Consider the following 8,653-nt stretch of genomic DNA (forward strand, 5'->3'; position numbering starts at 1 on the left):
ATGAGTAAAAGCAAGTAAAGATTCAGTGTATTCGCATACTTCAATTGCGTATACTGTATTTATAAAATATTCTCAGATTACCTTGGTTCGTTGAATTCTATTTCCGACAATAGTAAAAGATTTTTGAAAACTGCTTACGACGGTTAACGCATGGCTCCTTCTTGTTCGCGACAAACCAACCAACCAACTAATCCAATTTGTTATATGTTTAATAATAAATCTCTAGTTTACACCTATTAAGTCGCCAAGCTGCCATAACTCCATTTATTAAGAAATGCACATTATATCCTGATGTACTAAAAAAAAACTATCATCCATACAAATCTTCACATAGCACTGAGATTGCCTTTTGTGTTGAGAATGATATCTTAATTCTACTTGATAAAGGAAAATCTATATGTTAGTTCTGCTGGATCTTTCCTCTGCATTCGATACGATGGATCATGACATCCTTGTCAATCGAATGCACAGGGAATTTGGTATTACAGGCTCTGCCTTAAATTGGTTTACTATAGTTACCATCAGGTTCGTTTTTAGAGAGTTTGTATACTCCGCGAATACTCTGAAAACCATGTTTTGCGGTATTGTAGGTCGTCGGTTTTTCACTGTGTATGCTCACCCTGTCGCATAATCATCAGGCGTTTTGAAGTAGCTTACAGGTATCATTTGATATACGATTATATGTTTGATTCTAGGTGAAGAATGATATATCTGCTGCTAAGTATAAACTTACACAATGTATTTCTGAGATACGTTCGTGAATGTTTAGTAACAAATTAAAACTTAACGATTAGAAAACGGAGCTCTTCTTTATTTCAGAAGCATACCAACGCGATACCAAACATTGATTTGAGAATAGGTGAGGCAGTGATTGGTCCATCTGGGTCTATAAAAAACCTATGTTTGATAACCAACTTTCTATGAAAAATCACGTTAGTCAGTTGTGTAGAAGTATAAATTTCCACCATCGTAATTTGAGTAGGATTCGCATTTTTATCGATATTTTACGTGTGCACATGCAGTGAGATCTTTAATTCTTTCTCGGCTGGACTATCGTAACTCTTTGCTTGGGGGCTTGCCGGTCTCTGATGTTCGGAGACTGCAAATATTGCAGAATAGTGCGGCACGTCTGATCTTTCAGGTTAGCAGGCGCACTTCTGTGGCCCCACTTATTCGGGAGTTGCACTGGTTAACTGTACAGCAGAGAATTGAGTATAAGATCTTGGTGCATGTGTGCAATTGCCTGCACAACTCAGCTCCCGTCTATCTGAGTAATGTTAGGCCAAAAAAAAAATATTGTGTTGGCCACGCCTGACCGACCCAAATTTTACGAAATCAAGGGTCCGCCCAAGACCATACTCGTCTCGCTATTGCAAAATGTCGTTTTCTGTTCTGGGGCCAAGACTATGAAACAATTTGCCAAATAGTGTTCGTGAGGCTTCTAAAGATGTGCAATTTTTAAAAACTCCTGGACGCATCTTTTTCCTAATTCATAATTTTATTTTTTTTTTAATATGTAATTCTCGTGATGGTTTTTTGTATATTGCAATCTTAATTTCTCAATTTTCTAATTTGTATATATTCTTCAATTGTATTTTTTGTATATTTTTGTAATCTTTCAGAATGTGTAAATTTCTTATATCTAATGTGCTTTCAATTGTATAATAATGTAAATTTTTAAAAATCTTATTTTTGTACAGCGCTTTGGTTTCTCGGAAAAAGCGCTGTACAAATTCAAATAAATTAAAATGATATGAAATAAGTCACCTTCCATTCCATTCTTGGTTTCCGGTCATTCATCACATTTAGGTGGACAGGATACTTCCCTATAGGACCACAAAAGAAATCTAGATGTGTATAAGAGACAGGATTCAGTGTATTCGCATACTTCAATTGCGTATACTGTATTTATAAAATATTCTCAGATTACCTTGGTTCGTTATGTATTTTTTATATTTATTTCAACAATCTTTAATGAGGGTGGTCCATCAAGCCGAAGTTGATCATTAGGGACCCTCAATACACATAGTAAAACAAAACAAAAGAGAGTATTAAACTAATTAATTTACAGTAAAATAAATAACCACCTCTCAATTCAAAATTTACATACAGAATTAATTCAAAATTAAATAAAAAACTTAATATAAAAATTAAAATTAAATTACAATTAAATATGTAAATGAATGATCAAGATTAAAAACAATAGGCAAAAAGACATTAAAACAACAAAGGAAAAAAAAGTTGAGAATAAAGTAGCCTAAATAAAATAATAAAATAAAGTAAAAAATTGATAATAGGCCAATGTATATAAGAACTATAAATCAAATCATTCTTAATTTAAAGAAAATAAATCAATTTAAATTAATAAATAAAACAGAAAATAAATAATAAGGTAAAAATCCAAAAATGAATTCACAGTGCAAATTCAAAACACAATTTAAAAAAGGGCCAAAGAAACAGAATTACGGGAGAGAAAGAAGGAGGTAACTTTTGAGGGACGATTTAAAGGAGGAGTAATTAGAATCATTGCGGATATCTAAGGGAAGAGAGTTAAAGAAAGAGGGGGCATTAAAGCTAAATGAAAGTTTGAAAAATTCGAAGTGGGGTCTGGGGATACGTAAGTCCCCATTAGTGATCTGTCGAGTGTTCATGCGGCCATTTGCAGTTATTTTTGTGAGACACTGACAAATTGTTTGGGGAGTAAGATTGTGTAGAGCTTTAAAAGTTAAACAGCCAAGTTGATATCGACATCTGTCATGAACAGGAAGGGTCTAAGCACAAGGGAAGTGGAAAGAAGTTAAATGAGTAGTAGGAGGTAGATTAAGTAGGATGCGAATAGCTTTATTTTGGATAAGTTTAACGGTAGTAGTGGGTTTGGAACCCCAGACAGAGCAGCAGTAGTCGAGTCAAGATAGAAACAACGAATTGTACAAGAGGTAGAGAGAAGAATTATTAGTGAATTTAGAGGTGCGTGAAAGTAAGTAGGTGATGGAGTTGAGTTTTTTACAAAGTGAGAAAATATGAGATTTCCAGGTTAGGGTGTTGTCGATGGTCACACCAAGGTGTTTGTGAGAGGTTACAGATTGGATAGGAGTGTCATCTAAAAGAAGGTTGATTGAATGATTAACATTTAGCTTATTAGAATAACCTATTAGCATAGATTTAGTTTTGTTAACATTGAGTGTTAGCTTGTTAGATTTGAGCCAGGTAGAGAGTAGTTGGAGAGTATAGCATTAAGCCTTTGTTCAATAAGCTGTGAAGAGGGGTTAGTGAAGTAGACGATGGTGTCATCGGCATACATGTCAACGTTTATATTCAGATCAGTTGAAGTAAGAGCAGATGGGAGGTCATTCATATAGATCGAAAAAAGAAAAGGTCCTAAGGTAGAACCTTGAGGAACCCCGGTAGAGCAGCATTCATTTGATAGAAGATAGAGTCGGACCAAACAGTACTTGCTGGGAGCGATCAGTAAAGGTAAGAATGAAACCAAGAAATAGTAGCAAGAGAAAAGCTATGGTAAGGCAGCTTTTAGCAATAAGAATAGTATGGTCAATGATATCAAATGTCTTTTTAAGGTCAATGAAGAGAGTGCCTGTTAGTATTTTATTGTTAGTATCAACAAGCCAGTTATTATGTGCTGGTAAGTGCAATTAGAGTCGAGTATTGAGGTCTGAAACCAGATTGCGAATTAGAAATCAGATTATTAGAATTAAGGTAAGAATAGATTTGAGAAGAAACAGATTTTCAATGATTTTAGAACAAAGAGGAAGAATTGAGATAGGAATTTCAGAATTTTTCCAAGTAGAGGGAAAACAGTTAGTTTGGAAAGACAGATTAAAGATGAAAGTAAGATGAGATGAAATGAGAGTGGCAGCGACCTTAAGTAGTCTACCAGCAATCATATCAAGGCCAGTAGAGGTGGTAGGATTGATAGAATTCAACTCAGGCAGGACAAATTCTTCGGCGACTGGCTCAATAGAGAATCGAAAAGAGATAGGACTGAGAAATGAAGTAGGATCAGGGCAGTTAGAAGACTCGATCTGCGAAGAGAGCAAAACAGTATTATTAGTGAAGAAGTGGTTAAAGGAGTTAGCGATAGTTTCAGAGTCAGAAACGTCAGTAGGCCTACCATGAGAAAGAATGAGGAAGAACATTAAACTTTTTAGAAGGAAGTAGATCTTTCAGGCCATTCCACATTTTCTTAGAGCTACCGCTATGATTATTTAGGTAGGACCTGTAATAATGAGCTTTAGCGTCTCTACATATTTTAGTTATTATTATTATTATTATTATTATTATTATTATTATTATTATTACTATTACTATTACTATTATTAAAACGTTATAATATTACGTTTTAAAAACGTATTGATGTGGAGTTTTTAAAGCGTTTTAGTAACGTTTCAATTTAACATTCAGAAACGTCATTATAACATTATTCTAATGTTTTAAACGTTGTTAAAACATTCTTAAAATGTGTTACAATACCAAAGTTAATGTAACTAAAGTTACATTGACTTTGGTCTTGTAACACTTTTTAAGAATGTTTTAAAAATGTTTAAAAACATCAAAATAACAGTAAAACTTTTGAGTTGGATCGGGTTCCAAGACGTTTTCAAAACTTGAACAAACCCTGTACACTGAACCGTGGATCCTTAGTTCGGCCTCTGGTCACAGGTATCCAACTACATCGTGTTAAATGTGATGCTCCGGGATAAAGATACAAAAGAGGTCAACAATACAAAATTACTTACACTTACGTAGCTTTATGTGTTTATCCTTTAATGTTTAATACTGTACTGTACTTTGTTATACTATAGTTTAGCAAAAGCTCCATTTAGGACAAAAGGATATACAATAATCAATATCGAAAAAAATTATAAATCAAAATCAAGTTAGAGTTAAATGCTGACAATTCTATACTATTTTTGTAAGTACAGTTAATAAAAGATTAAGTTCCATCATCTATTCAGTATTTGGCAAATGAAATATACTTCCTAGCGATGACCTGGGCTTGTAAACGGTGCGTAGTTGCTTCAGCATGAGCGGGTCACAGCAACCTACAGGGGCCTAGCTCAGAGAAACAGACGGGTCTCGCACCGTCTGTTGGAAAAAGGTACCCTGTATTTATTTATTTTTTTTTTTTTTTTTGCCTAATGGCCTAAAACATGGACCTGTAGTATTAATAATTTTGGTATTTGTTTGATTGACTCCAGTTTTCATACCTACTTTTGTGTATGTTTATGTTTTTTATTGACTAGTTAATAATTGATGCCTGGAAATTTATTTTCACAAACCTAGATTACTAATACTGCAGGTAGCCATAAATATGTACTGTATTTGTTTTGTGTCCTAATTTAAAGAGGCCTGGGTGTAGTCGTGTGATGGGGTCATAACTTAATTTTATAGTTGAATTTCTGTTGAATCCAATACAAAAATACCATGCAGTAGTTAAATTATTTGTATTTCCTACATTTTTTATTATTTTAATACAATAATCTTATATTTATTTCCAGAAAAAAAACAAAATCATGAGAAATCCGTAACTCTGTTAATATTTATCAGATTGTGTTGAATTTGCTCTCAAAAAATCCTGTTTTTTGGGGCAAAAAACATGATTTTAATATTTTTCTCATTTTCAAGACCATCGAATGTTGGAATTCACTCAATAGTGGCAAATGAGTTAAAATGACATTAGTAAATCAAAAAAAAATATATATTTTTTAAGGCCATCAAATGTTCGAATTCACTCAATACAGTACTGGCAGTGAGTTAAGTGATATTAATAAATTTCAAACAAATATATAATATTTTTTAATGTTTTATACTTTATCCATAAAAATATACTTAATTTTACTTTAAGTACATCGGTTTAGGTACCGAATTTTTGCAAAATTCAGGAAAACTCCATAACTCTCTTTAACATTTGTTCAAGGAAGTTCAGAATCTGGCCTCAAATTACTCGGAATACATGTATTTCTAAACTATAAAAATGAATTATCTTTAAAAATGAATTAATATTATTATTATTATTATTATTATTATTATTATTTATACTAGTGTTTTTACTATGAATTTAAATAGTGTCATTTATGACACATTCATGCAGGATAGACTTGATGGTAAGACTGTTTTACAATATGGTCCTGCTATAATACAATAAACCCTAAGAAAGCTACCTAAAACAATACAATATACAATACAAATTTAATAAAACCTATCCCTGCCGGACACCAACGTAGTAAGTCAGAGTGCAGGCTTTGGGGCAAGGAATTACAAGTTGGGGCTTAACTACAACATAACTTAAGTACAAATAGGGTAAAAACTATCCCCGCTGGACATCAACCCGGTATTTATGAGTCAAGATTTCGGGGCCGGGATTGCAAGGGAAGACAGGTTACAATCAATTGAATAATTATAGTAAAGAACTAACCCTCCACTGAACACCATCCTGGTATTTCTCAGTCCAGGTTTTGGGGCTGGGATTACTTATTAAGCGGCTGAGGTACAGTACAGGAGGAGATTTTTAATGTGTGTGGTGAGTGAATTTCCGAAGTGTCGGAATATCTCTGAATCATCTAAAGATCCAGTATATAATTTAACATGAAAATTAATGTTAGTTTATTATTAAGCATTAATAAATCATGTAAATACATGTTAGTAGTATTTTAGTATGTAGTGCAAGAGTTGTTTTTGGTCTCAATAATAATTCCATTGTTTTCCAAGCCAAATGTTTTTATTCGTTTAATTTTGGCAATTAATATATAAAGTTATATTATTAATGGATTTGTAAAATATATAATATTTATACTTTAGATACAAAAACCAGTCCTTTTAATTTTAAGTACATTTAAAAAAATATTATATTGTTTAAATTTATTAATAATATCATTTTGTGAATTGCAATAGTTAATTTGGAGAATTAATTCACAAAACACATTAATAATATTCTTCTTTTGCTTCATTTAAGAAAGTTTTTTGTCCTAAAACAGGTTTTTTGGTAATTTTCTGGTTATTTTTTGAGAAACATGAATTTTAAGTAATTCTAAATAATTAAGACCAAATTCAACTCTCCTTAACAAATATTAACAGAGTTACAGAGTTTTCCTTATTTTTGAAAAAAATATTACCAAAACCTATGTTTTTAAAGTAAAAAATTAAAGATGTTTTTATGGATAAAGTATACAAATTCAAAATATATATATATATATTTGTAATTTATTAATGTCACTCAAACTCATTTGCCAGTATTGAGTGAATTCCAACATTCGATGACCTTGAAAATTAAGAAAATTATTAAAATCATGTTTTTTTCCCCTAAAACGGAGTTTTTTGGTAATAAATATTTTCCTGGTTATTTTTACAGAAAATGTTCCATTAAAGCAAATAGAAATACATGTATTCTGAGTAACTAGAGACTAAATTCAACTTCCCTTAATAAATACTAACAGAGTTACAGAGTTTTCCTGATTTTTGCAATAAGTTTACCAAAACCGATGTTTTTAAAGTAAAATTAAATATATTTATATGGATACTGTATAAAAATTAATATATATGTATATATATATTTGTTTGTGATTTACTAATGTTACTTTAACTCATTTGCCAGTATTGAGTGAATTCCAACATTCGATGGCCTTGAAAATGCGAAAATTATTAACATCATGTTTTTTTTGTTTGGTAATAAATATTTTCTTGGTTATTTTTGGAGAAAATGTTCCTTTAAAGCAAATAGAAATGCATGTATTCCGACTAATTTGAGACCAAATTCAACACAATCTGAAAAATATTAACAGAGTTACGGATTTCTCATGATTTTGTGAATATTTTACCAAAACCAGCTTTTTTTAAGTTAAATCAATTATTTTTTCATGCACAAACTATTAGAATTTTTTTTAAATATTTATTTGTGATTTATTATTGTCACTTTAGCTACCTTTTTCCACCTTTGAATAAGTGTAAACAATCGATGGCTTGGAAAGATAGGAAATTTTTAAAAAACATGTTTTTTTACCAAAAATGTTTTTTATTACCAAAAAACGAGTTTTTTGGTAATAATTTTTTTCCTGGTACTTTCTGGAAAAAAATGTTTCATTACAGCGAATAGAAACATGATCCTTCCAAACATTTTGGCACCAAAATGAACTCTCTATCAACAATATTAACTGAAATACTGAGGGTTTGCATTTTTTCCCAAAACAATTGATACTTTTGCATAAAAGCGACCATTTTGGACCAGGGGACCCAATTTTACGATTGCTACATGGCCAAAATGGATGACCAAAGGTATCAGGAGCATGAAAAAACAGGTCTATATAAATCGCAGAGTATGTACACGTAAACCATATTTAGCTGCTGATAAGAGAAAGGCCTGTTTTATGGTCGAATGACTACGTATCGACTACTATTATTTGTCCTACACGCACACATACACATTACATACAGACGTGTAGGACAAATAATAGTAGTCAATACGTAGTCATTCGACTGTAACAGGCCTTTGTCTTATCTACACGATATTTTGGAACATACGATGTTAGTCCACTGATGAAGCCCTAACCGGCGAAGCGTTTGCAATCATTTACTAATTTGAGTAAGCACAAAATGTTTGTGCCGATTTACAGTATAATGAAAGGAGCAGGATATAATATAT

The sequence above is a fragment of the Anneissia japonica genome, unplaced genomic scaffold, assembly GCF_011630105.1.
Source record: "Anneissia japonica isolate Jap-2015-1 unplaced genomic scaffold, ASM1163010v1 scaffold26_len2425191_cov177, whole genome shotgun sequence".
NCBI classification, from domain to species: Eukaryota; Metazoa; Echinodermata; class Crinoidea; order Comatulida; family Comatulidae; genus Anneissia; species Anneissia japonica.